The 12929-nt window shown below is 39.8% G+C and overlaps 1 protein-coding gene across 1 annotated transcript in view; it reads left to right on the top strand.

Annotated features, from left to right (window-relative positions):
- Positions 1 to 6151: 6151 nt before the first annotated feature.
- The window catches only part of LOC134855596 (UDP-galactose translocator-like), a 433562-nt gene continuing 426784 nt past the window's right edge, over positions 6152 to 12929 (top strand). The window contains exon 1 of the mRNA XM_063872132.1: positions 6152 to 6172. The gene's annotated coding sequence lies outside the window, so the exon portion shown is untranslated. The remainder of the gene's footprint in view (positions 6173 to 12929) is intronic.

Genomic DNA, 12929 nt, shown 5'->3' on the forward strand with positions numbered 1-12929 from the left:
CTCCGAACCAAGAAAGGGTTATAAGCTATTCCCATCACTCAAGACACATTTTGATATTCTCCCCGTTTTGTGGGCTTCGCATAGTCTTCTGCTCGAGCCAAACTATGATGTAAGTCATGCCCCTCCTCAAATTTCTGGTTGTAGAACCTTCGTATTTTATCAAGCTTCCTGTCATACTGGAGGGTATGATGTTCTAATACTTGAATCCGAATGGATCGATAAACCTTAATTCTAAGTCGGAGCGAAAGAAACGACTAGTTGACAGACAACATTAATTCAACTCTCTTTTCCTATTGCAGCTAGAGTTCGTTCTCTCTGTCTACCAAGGTCAAGTGACCAGCCATCTAGTCGTTAAACATAAGATTCTAAATAATATAAATAACATACATATAAGGTTAGTTTGTCGATCCAGACCGGATGACATTCGCCCTTGACAACAAAAATTTATAAACTATTGTTTTGTAAATTGAGTTTTAAAGTCCCCTTATTATTATTATTATTATTATTATTTTAATGGATTTAGTGATAAATCACAAGGGGTTTCCCCCAAAGGTATTTCTGTTAAAAACGAGTCTACAGTTGTTTCGATTGCAGTCACAAAAGGTAACCTAGGAGCAAGAATTGCTTTCATTGTAAAACGCATGCAAGTATTCCCAGAACCATTTCAACAAGTCCGATTTCAGGGTGGAGGAGAAAATATCAATGTCCTCAGGCAAGCGATTTGCTGTTCTAGTAGCTTGGAAACAAAAATTTTGCTCACATAAACTTTTCAAGGGCCTAATGCTGGTAAAACTGACTATAGGACCATGTCGCAATACTCGAGGTCTCGTTTGGGTAGGTTCTTGCAGAGAAAACCCTTGCGAAGGCCCTTCCCGTGAGTCCTGAGGTGAATGGAAGAATTGAATATGCTCGCTGAAGTTGTAATCGAAGTAATCAGTCACAATTTTCCGCAGAAAAAAAAAGGTGTTCAGTTGGATGTAATAAGCAACTGGAAGAATGTTTAGGAAGGTTAGAGCACTGGTGTAGCTCATGTGAGGGAGACACCACTTACAGAATTTTTTCTGTACGTTCTCTAGAACTGATATGTTTGTCTTAGATAAGGCGCAACAATTTGATCCAAACAGCAAGGATGGAACAACCATGCTTTTGTAGAGGTTGAGTTTGCTGTAAAATGGCAGACTCGACGTGTTTCTTTTGAGCATGTGGAAAACTTTGATGGATTTTGCGGCAACTGCTTTGAAATGATTGTTCCATTTAAGATCGCTACGAACAAGAATACCAAGATCTTTTTGAACATCTGTTCGAGGAATCACTTCGCCGTTGAAGTTATATGCAGTATCGTTGTTTTTACCAAAATGGATGTGAGTACATTTTGCGACGTTGAAGGGCATTTTATTAGCAACACTCCAATTATAAATTAGAGAAAGTTCAGACTGGAAAGAAGTCGAACTGTTAGTCCGAATAAACTTGGAGTCGTCAGCTAGTAAAAGAGGCTTCGAGTCAGCGCACGTTGATGGCAAGTCATTAATGAAAAACAGGAATAGTAAAGCTCCAAGTACTGATCCTTGCGGAACCCCGCTAGTTACTTCAATTTAGCCAGATATTTTGTCTCCTACTTTAATTCTCTGAGAGCGGTTGTTCAAATATGATTTGATCAATTTGAGAAACTTTCCACGTACACCATATTGAAAAAGTTTGAATAACAATATCCCGTGGTCCACTTTATCGAACGCTTTCTCAAAATCGGTGTAAATAACATCAATGGAATTTTCATACTCAATTTTTTTGTAAAGGTGATCGAGATATATCAAAAGTTGAATTTCGACAGATCTTCCTTTCCGAAAACCAAATTGTGCATTGTGTATCAAGGGCTTGAAATGATTGTATAGACTTCGAAACATGCATCGTTCGAGGATCTTGCAAGATATATCAAGAAGAGAAATGGGTCTATAGTTGGTTACATTTCGCTTGTCACCTTTCTTGTGAATTGGTGTTACTATTGCGGTTTTCCATTGCTGTGGGAAGACACATGTCTGTTTGATATTATTGAAAATTTGACTCAGGGAGTGGCATAGTGCACTGGCGACATTTTTGAACAGCGCTGGGGGTAGATTGTCGGGTCCACGTGACTTAGTTACGTTGAGGTCAAGGCAAATATCAAGAATAGATTCTTCCGAAGTATCAAAGGTATCAATGATTTGATATTCGTGCGCTAAAAATCGGTTGCTTTGAATTGAGTCCTCATCATCTAATGATGATGATAAGATGAACACGCTAGAGAAGAAGGAAGCAAATAGATCAGCCTTAGACTGATCTGAGTAAGCACATAGTTTATCTAGATAAACGTATGACGGTATGGTCGTTGTCTTAAATGTTCGAAAATACTTGAAAAGCTGATTTTTACTCCTGTTGCTGGCTAGTTCATTCTCATAGTTTTCCTTGTCTTTTCCTGTCAAGACTGTAACCTTTTCATTCTGTTTAGTAGTTTTCGGATTCGATCGACCAAACTTTTTCTCAAAAGTATGCAAACGCTTTATCTCGTTCGATGTTGAGGATGTGATCCATGGAGGCAGCTCACTGCGGTGCTTCGTTCGAATGGGGACAGTTTTGGAGATTATATGCTGTAACCAGTCATACCATTCCGAGAGTAAAACATTAGGGTTTGACCAACAGTGACCTGTGAAGGGATTTCGCGATATCTGGAGCCTCATAGCTTCATAATTAGCTTTGGTGTAGCTGAAAACTTTTCCGGGTGTTGTACGCTTAGGCGAGTAAAGAACTGAAGATATAACAAAGGCGACAGGTATATGATCTGACAATTTACTAATGTTGTCTGTTACAGGTTTGATGTCAAGAACATCTGTGCTAGGCGACACCAAAACCAAATCTAACGTTTTTTCACGTGTTGTAGGAAACTGAACAGATTGGGTGAGATTTAGTTTTTCAATGCCAGTAATGAATCTTTGTTCGTCGGGAAATGTAGAAGAATAATCACGCCAGTCAATATCAAAGTTGAAGTCCCCACATATAACCACGTTTGAATATAAAGGGAAGACACTTTCAAGATAAATAAAGAAGTGTTCAAGAAATTGGTGGTCTATAGCAAAGGGACTTGTCCTAGGAGGAAAGTAACAACAAACAAATAGCAAGGTTTCAGAAGTGGACGAGACTGTACAAGCTGTGCAATGGTGGACTATTTCATCAGGAAGGCGAACTGGTTCCGAACTATGTTCATTTTTTATTCCAATGAGAGTGTCGCCATGACTGGAGTGACCATGATCGTTCATTTCACGGTCGATTCGGTAAATATTGTATTGATTAAGAAATAGTTCAGAGTCACTTATCTCAGATGTTAGCCAGGTTTCGGTTAGGCATATAACGTCATGATTGCTCTTGAGAATATAATTTGCGAAAGAAGTTCTACGATTTTTATTAATGAGGCTTCGTGTATTAAAGCATAAGGCGGATAACGGGTGGGTGTTGGAGGTGGTGTCAGATAGTCAGTCTTCTAACTGAACTTTCACTCCATTCTTGAAGAGCTCGCGATTTTTAATTTTCAGGTCTTTGGGTTTAACATTTTCGTTGTCGATGAGAAATCTGCGTTTTTCTAATAGCTTTTTCTTAATCTTGATTTCATCTGGTTTCAGGGATTTTGACAGGTAAACTTTGTATACTTTTTGGTTGTAAGTATTGGAGTAGTCTTTTAAGTGGGTTGCTCTTGATAATAATCTTTCAGATATTAACTCGTTTTTAAATTTGACGATAATTGTCCTTGGTCGAGTGCTTTCAGGCTTGAATGGTCCAAGTAGCTTAATTGAAACAACAGGTTCATTAGTATCAATTCCTAGATGGGTTAAGACGCCATTTACATTGGTAACTTCATGTTCAAAATATCCGATCTTTGAGCTTTGTTATCACTTGCAGAGATGAATTCAGGGATACCACTAAAACGGAGTTCTTTTGCGTATTCAACACCATTTTTGTTTAGCAAAACATCAGAATATGACTTAGCTTGGGGATTTGAAGATGATTGGCCGGAAGAATCCAGTTCGGGGCGACGTGCAGAGTTGTTGGTAAGTGACTCTTTCAACTCCTTCAAGTCTGTCTTGAGAGATGTGCTTTCGTCGAATCTTGATAACGTCTGACGGTGCTGGGACAACAACTCTTTGAACAAGCAAATGATAGAATCCTTCTTGGTTTTCGTGAGATATTTATTTATTTCATCGTCTGGGGACCCCATCAGTTGATCAATAGTTGGGTAGTAACCATCGATCGAAACCAACCTCACGCGCTGCTGGGGAGCAGCATCAACTTCGGACATCACAATATGAAAAATCTATTTAACAAGTTTATCACAACAATTAGGCTAACTTGTTCTTAGGACTGATAGTTTGAGTTTTATAGTCCCGGTAGGACTTTTTGGCATTATTTTTTCAGTTTGTGTATTTTTCTTGGCAGTTTCTTCTCCCTGGCTTTCGTGTTCCTCCTCGTCGTCATTCTTATTGTTTTCCGCTCCACCTTCTTGGCAAATTTTTGTGTTGATCAATAAAATATCGTTATTCGTGTCGGTTGGTTCATCTTCAATTTGTGGCGAAATTAAATTAACAACTTCAGTTTGATTGGTCATGCTTTTCGGACTAATTGCTTCTATGAGTTGGATGCATGCTTTGAATTGGGGAGTTTTTTCAGTAGAGCCATTTCCTGAATTAGAGGTTTTAGGCTGGGATAAGCGTTTTCTTGTCTATCCGGTGGTGAATCGATTTGAAATCTACTTGGTTGTTTTGTTTCTTCGTTTTTCTTATCTTCGATCGCGTTAATAGGCACTGGGTTTCCAAAAGCATGCGAAAGCACCGATTTGCCGTTTCGTGTTGCTTTCCTCAATGGTTCCGGTGCATTCGTTGGATGAGTTTGTTTTTTGTTTTGCCGCTTTGGTGATGGGGCAATGTCTTCAGAGGAATCCGATGATTGATCGTCCTCTTCGTGTTTGTCAGAGCTTGGTGTTGCTGTTTCATTGGCTTGCGAATTCCAACCAGGAATTTCTACTTGGAGACTCATCCCACTTTCTTGTTTGTAATTTCCTTGTGGCTCGCCCGTCGGTCCGTTTCCCCGTTGCTTTTGTTTTTCTTTTTGCTGAACTATCGGATTTTCCTTGTACGGGCTTTCTTTCCTTTTGTGGTGTTGGCGAGCGGTAGGATTCTCGATGTCTAAAAAACGTAGGCAAGGTCCTGATCTCCGTGCGGACTTATAAGCAACGTAATCACTGAGGCGAGACTGTCTGCATGGTCCGTATATTAAAGGGTTCGTTACAAAAGCAAAACCACTATTTCTTAAAAATCTTGGTTGTTTTCCGAATGTTTGAACCCAAGCAGTGTGTGGGGTATATGTAAGTATTTTTCCGTCTATGGTTTTATATTTCTGTTCGAACGTTCTCGGATCCTTTACCTTGGTCGCTATTCTTATTGTTTTTCGTGCTACCTGATCTATCCGTTTTTTCGTGTTTTTGTCTACCGTTGTTTGTAACCCTTTATACCTTACGTTCAACTTATTTTTGACTATTTCTATAGCTTTAGATTTTGCACCTGTGTCTTTCTGTTGTGTTGTTACGTCCGAGTTTGTCAATTCCAGTGGCATTTGTGGCTTTTGGTCTCGTTTGTTGATGGATCCTTCGTCTTCCGACCATCGTTGTAAGTCATGCAATACCTCAGCGGATAGGGGCGGCTTGGTAAGATTCTTGCGGTCTAAACATGCAAGTTTTGCATTTTTCCAATTCAAATTTTCAGGTGAACTATTAGTTGCTAAGTTTGATAAAGGTGTGTTTGGTGTACGTCCCATGTGGGCCTCAAATGGTGAAATTTTTGTTACGCTATGCGGTGTAATTCTGAGTGTTTTGATAATTTCTGCTACATCTGAAGCAAGTTTGTATGCTATATTGTTTTGTCTATTCTCATAACCGCTAATCTACGTTTTAAAGTTTGTATCATTCTCTCGAACATACTCAATTTAATTAAAAATCTAGAAGCCATCAACTCTCAGCTGACTAGCTATTGACTTCAATCTTTGTACCCGACTGTTTGCCTTTTGTAACATTCGCCTACTTAAGTCACATATGAGGCTAAGAGAAATAGGCCCTATAACCATTGGCTCAAGAGTTGTTGTGATAAACTTATTAAATAGTCTTTTTCATATTAAATATCTGGTGCTACGATGAGGTCAAGATTGGCCTCTAAAAGTCCAGATTGTTGCACTATGTGTTCCAAGTCAGTGGGGGAGAACTGGCTGATGTGCGAGGGCTGCGAAAAGTGGACGCATAGCTCGTGTATGGAATACTCTCATGATATCTTCTGGAGAGGACCGCAAATGTAGTTTCTGTGCAATGGGAGCCTTAGTGATGATATTCGTCTAAAACCTACTGTGGTTGTGGGCGAGCTGTCGAAAGGCATTGAGGACATCAAAGAGTCACTGGAGATCATAAAATCTCGGCCTACGTGCAATCCTTCCCCTCCCCAACTGGAATATAAGTATTCTAGTTTCGTTAAATCTAGTTCCGATATATCTCAAGAATTGCGATTTGGTGGTATGCCGGAAATTAGCATGGGTACTTACAGCAAAAGTGATAAATCGAATATTTTTGAGCATGATGAAAAAATGATAAGCGATACGATGAAATTTCTTGGTGCAAATGCTTCAACGCAACTAATAAAAGACCCAGACAAATTTTGGTGAAGTTTCGAAATGTTATTACGGTAGATAGATCATTTGCGCGTGCAAAAATGTTGAAAAATTACGAACCAAACATCAAGGGAAACGAATATTCAGTTTTTCTATCAAAATACTTAAATAAAGAGGACCAAGAAAGGGAACAAAACTTGTTAAAGAAAAGACGCAAACTACTCGAAAGCGGAAACGAAGCAAAGGATATAATAATAAGAAATAACATAATATAACTGAAAAACCAAGCAGTAAATTGCACTGAATGTCTACCAAACAAAACCGAAGAATTAATAGCATTATATTACAATGTAGGAAGTTTATTCAAACCAGAAAGAAGACAAATTTTTCGAAGAGTATAATTTTAAAGAAATTTGACATTACTTGCATGTCTGAAACATGGCTTACAAATGACAACCGCGACTCCGAGATCTTTCTTGGAATTACAACTGTTTTCTATCAAACAGAAGATCTTCTCTGCAATCAACATCTCACGGTAGAACAATAATTGGCGTTAAGTCAGGCCTAATGTCAAAACCTGCAAATTTTAGTTTAAATATCAACGGAGCGGCAGTAGCATGCTACATTAAGCTAGATAAACGGAAATTGCTTGTTGTCTCTTGTTATCTACCGCCTGCAAATAGCAAATATGCTCTGAAAACAAATGAAATAAATAACTTTTAAAGACACAAGTAAATTGCAGAAGAACTATGATTTGTTTATTTATGGTGACTTCAATTAACCCTCAAAAAATTGGTGCAACATTTCATCAATTAAAGAAACCGAAATATCATTTTTGGATGGAATAGAGAATCTTGAAATTCATCAAAATGTTAAGTTTAAAACTGTCACAACTGGTACTCTCGATTTGATCTTCACCAGCAATAAAATCCATATAACAGATGTTCATACTTTAGACAGTAACGAGAAATTGGGAAATTTTCAAACCATTATCCGGTCGAAATCTCTTTCAACTTACAGTAATCGGATCTTATGCGTCGTAAGTTTACTAAAGAGTCCTACTTAGCTATTGCAAAGGTGATTACGATTTGCTCAAGGAGCAAATACTAGAAAACTCTTTTGACACTTACTGTTGGTCAAAAGTAAATGTGATACTAAATCATTGTTATAACTGGTTATCCACGCTTATTGAAAAATTTATTCCAAAGCGCACTAAACATAGATCATCCTTGCCGCCATGGATAAGTCAATCGACTTCGAGTCTTATTAAACGTTTACATACAGCTCGAAAGAAATATACCTACTTTCATCCAAAAATTTTGCACTTAATTGAATAGACAGAAACGAACATCGAAATGGGCATAGCCGTTTATGAACAGTCTCTTGCGTCAGAGCAATCAACGGGAAAACTTTCTAAATACTTTAAAGTTTTTCTTAAGTCAAGCTTACCAAGTACACTGAAGTACAAAAATGAGACCGCCAATACCGATCCATTAAAGGCAGAATTATTTTCGAAATTTTCCGCGTCTGTGTACATTGAATCGTGTACGTTCTTAGAACCACCCGAACCTGATTACAGTCCTTGATACAATTAGTTTTACTGAGCTCAAGATACGTGAAATTTGTCAATCGTTGAACACGAATAAAAGTAAAGGCCCCGACGATTTACCAACAGTACTGTTCTTTAAAACACAAGCAACTCTATCTCATTCTATCTATCAAATATTTTCTAAAATTTTCAAACTAGGCGTTTTCCAGACTACTGGAAAGCAGTTATAATCGACCCAATTCATAAAAAAGAAGATAAAAGTGACATTGAAAATTAAAGACCCGTAAAAGCACCCAGGAGCGCCATAAAAACACTATGTAACAGTCGCCTACTTAAGTCACACATGAGGTTAAAGAAAAATAGGCCCTATAATTATTGGCTCAAGAGTCAGGGACACTATCTCTTGTGTTTTCTACCTCAAGCGGACGGAGCCAATTCGGTTCACTTGCGACATGATACTAAAACCCGCGTTACAGCTTCGAGGCCACTACCAAAATACTCCCCCTCTAGAAAATAAGAACGCCCCCATACTCAGGTCTCAAAATACCTAAAATACACGAACGCCGTTAAAAACAGGGTGGGATCTATATATATAGTTATTTTTCATTAGATAGTGGACCTTTGATCTATTTCAGATGGATCAAACCAAAAACTCTCCCTAACTCAACATAACAAAATAAAACCCACTCAATAAAACTAAATTAGGTACTCACATACCGACACGACCTCTGGAAATGAGTAAAGAAACTAAAAAGCAACTCTAGAATTGATTGGGTAATTAATTTTAACTCGAGAAATTTTAAATAAGTAAGTTTTAACTCAAGAAACAAGTTTTTGATCTGGACCATTGGGCAGCTTCAGCTGTCCACCTTTCTACCGAAAGTTCACTCTGGTCCACTCTAGTTTATTTCCTCTCCACTCTTGATCACTTTCAGTCTTCTGCCAAGAATAAGACAGCTCTACTCTCGTTCGAATTATATATTGGAAATTAAGAATAGAAATTTCCAGCTGCTATTTTTGACTACTTTCCCGCGATTGTAATTCGAATCTTCTGATCTTATTTTTCTGATATTTTCAGTTGTCGCGAGAAACTTGAGAATGACATGCTCAACTCGAATTTTTGAAAATTTGCATTTCATGCCAAAATCAAGACTAAACGTTTTCTCAAGGTCAAATTTCCAAATATGACCGACTGGCACATACTCCCCGGACTCAAGGAGGTCGATGTCCTCATCGCGTGTCGTCGTCTGTCAGTGAGCCCCCAGAATGTTGAGTGCGTCTCAAGATACAGTACCAATGGTCATTTACAGAAGTTTGGAGCAGATTTAACTTTATCTACACCCCAAAATTCACAAACCTGATAATTGTCACATTATCGCAAAACAGCATTCAAAATCTACATACACCTGCACCCTGAATTTCCGCTTTGTAAGCTAATGATTAAAATTTATTTTGTTTTACCCATTCAGAATATTGTCGTGCAGCTTTCTGATTCATCTAGTAGTTATAAAAAACTAGTAACAATAATTTTTTATAAAATTTTTTTTTCCGTGCCTTCATATTTCATCTGAAATCACACTCTCACGACTCAAGAACCAATTTCTGAACATCGTCTTCAATTCGTGCCCCTTGTCTTCGAGGTACTTGGTCCTGACACACTCGACATCGTAATCTGCCTTGCCAGTTCTTCTTGTCATCGGAACTGATTACGATCTCTTCCCATGCCTTCAGCTGCTCGCAGGCCCGCTTCCACTGCCTTTGCTCTTGTAGTCTTTTCGCCTGATTCAGCAGACCCTTTGCTTTAGATTCCTGATTCATGCAAAAGGAATTGTGCAAACTCAGGCTCACGTTCTTTGCCAAGTCCTCCTGCAATATCGATTCTCTCGCTTTGGTGTTATCTCGAGACCTTCTACCAACTCTTTTCCAACCCCTGGTTATCGCATTGCGATGGGTTAGCAAGGGTCTCTTCAAAACTTCCGGCCCTATCTCGGCCAGGAACTGTCGATACCCTTTCTGGTGCTTCTTCATGTAGTCCTTTGTCCCCGTATACAACCAAGGCGTCAACGTCGCTCGAAACCATGCGAAGAATCTTATGCGACTCCTCACGTGCCTCACCTCCATGGGTATAGAGAATACTTTGCACGCAGTCTCAAACCACTCAACCTCCGGTTGTAGTCAATGGCATGTAATGATTTCGCTGTTGGTGCCCTCGGCTCTCGATATTTCGTCACGTTTTCCTCGATCCACAGCAACGCCAGCATCGAGCTCACCACGACTGACCGAATTTCTTCCACATCCTACATCAAGCAGAGGTTCGAATGCTCCGGATACCATACTGTCTGTGCCAGGCAGTGGCATGGGCATTCTTCATGCGTCAGGCTGATACTCCGGAGATTGCGTTCTCCCGAAGCTTCCACCAGAGGTTCAAACTCCATCATTTTCTCATGTGTCACGTCATTTTCTTCCATGGCTGGGGCACTATTCATCGCTTTCCCGATCGTGTTCTGTCTCTCAAAATCACTCGTGTTTTCGCTTTCTAAGCTCAAGAGTTCCCCCCAGATCTCACTCAAGTTCCCTGGCACAGCTCCCAGGATCTTTTTCAACAGTCTATGTGAGTGATGCGACATTTGAGCCTGTCGTACACTTTTGGGTATCGAGAAGGCTTTGTCAATTACTACCCTCTGACTGGATGCCTTCACCATCGCCATGTGTAATGGGAAGTGGCTTCCACGCAGATTGGCCATTACCGATCCCACCAAAGATTTCGCATTCATTGGCAAACTGTAGGCTTCATTCAGGGGAAACCCCATCTCCGCCTCAAGACCAATCTTCCATCCTCTGATGTGCTTCGGGACCATTTGTAACACTCCAGGCCATGACTCCACGCTCAACGCCGTCACCAATTGATGTTCGGATTCTAGCATCTCCAGTAATTGCAAGCTGCATCTCCTGGAGAAGAATCCCAATGCCGTCGCTATGTTCACAGTGGTGCTCGCATAGCATTCAGCCACTATCTGCACCTCAATTTGTTCTTTCTCCGTGATGTCATCAAACCACGTGATAGTTCCTCCTTCTGAAAAGATTCCATTCTGACGCAGGATCGTCCGTCACAAGAACGCTCTCCACCTCCACACACTAGGTCCAGACAATTACCCGATCCCATCTTCTTCACTAACTTATCCAGCTTGCTCGTTGTTTCCTCCGATTCCTTTCGATGAGGTAGGATTAGTTTGTGCACCACGTTCAGATTCCCCAAGTCCTCATCTTTTGCTGGTGACAGTCTCACTCGCTCTGTGACTTCTTCAATCAAACTCGTGTGGGGATGTGGGCACCAATAGGGTCTCAACTAGTTCCAAACAGTCCCCAAATTTGTAATCACCATTTCGTTTCCATTTCCCATCTTTAGTTCTACCCTCTTATTCGAGCGCGGCACGCTGATCACCTCTGGTATCTTCTCAAGTAACAGACCTAGGCTTGGCCTTTCCCTTTCCGTCAGGTCAATCTCAATGATTTTCTCCGTTCAGAAATTTAACAAATCCGCCACCTCAAAATTCATGTAGGCGTTTCCGGCCTCCGAACCAAGAAAGGGTTATAAGCTATTCCCATCACTCCAGACACATTTTGATATTCTCCCCGTTTTGTGGGCTTCGCATAGTCTTCTGCTCGAGCCAAACTATGATGTAAGTCATGCCCCTCCTCAAATTTCTGGTTGTAGAACCTTCGTATTTTATCAAGCTTCCTGTCATACCGGAGGGTATGATGTTCTAATACTTGAATCCGAATGGATCGATAAACCTTAATTCTAAGTCGGAGCGAAAGAAACGACTAGTTGACAGATAACATTAATTCAACTCTCTTTTCCTATTGCAGTTAGAGTTCGTTCTCTCTGTCTACCAAGGTCAATTGACCAGCCATCTAGTCGTTAAACATAAGATTCTTAATAATATAAATAACATACATATAAGGTTAGTTTGTCGATCCAGACCGGATGACATTCGCCCTTGACAACAAAAATTTATAAACTATTGTTTTGTAAATTGAGTTTTAAAGTCCCCTTAGGACTGATAGTTTGAGTTTTATAGTCCCGGTAGGACTTTTTGGCATTATTTTTTCTTGTGTATTTTTTGTGTATTTTTCTTGGCAGTTTCTTCTCCCTGGCTTTCGTGTTCCTCCTCGTCATCATTCTTATCGTTTTCCGCTCCACCTTCTTGGCAAATTTTTTTGTTGATGAAAAAAATATCGTTATTCGTGTCGGTTGGTTCATCTTCAATTTGTGGCGAAATTAAATTAACAACTTCAGTTTGATTGGTCTTGCTTTTCGGACTAATTGCTTCTATGAGTTGGATGCATGCTTTGAATTGGGGAGTTTTTTCAGTAAAGCTATTTCCTGAATTAGAGATTTTAGGCTGGGATAAGCGTTTTCTTGTCTATCCGGTGGTGAATCGATTTGAAATCTACTTGGTTGTTTTGTTTCTTCGTTTTTCTTGTCTTCGATCGCGTTAATAGGCACCGGGTTTCCAAAAGCATGCGAAAGCGCCGACTTGCCGTTTCGTGTTGCTTTCCTCAATGGTTCCGGTGCATTTGTTGGATGAGTTTGTTTTTTGTTTTGCCGCTTTGGTGATGGGTCAATGTCTTCAGAGGAATCCGATGATTGATCGTCCTCTTCGTGTTTGTCAAAGCTTGGTGTTGCTGTTTCGTTGGCTTGCGAATT

The sequence above is a fragment of the Symsagittifera roscoffensis genome, chromosome 10 (assembly GCF_963678635.1).
Source record: "Symsagittifera roscoffensis chromosome 10, txSymRosc1.1, whole genome shotgun sequence".
Classification (NCBI taxonomy): Eukaryota; Metazoa; Xenacoelomorpha; order Acoela; family Convolutidae; genus Symsagittifera; species Symsagittifera roscoffensis.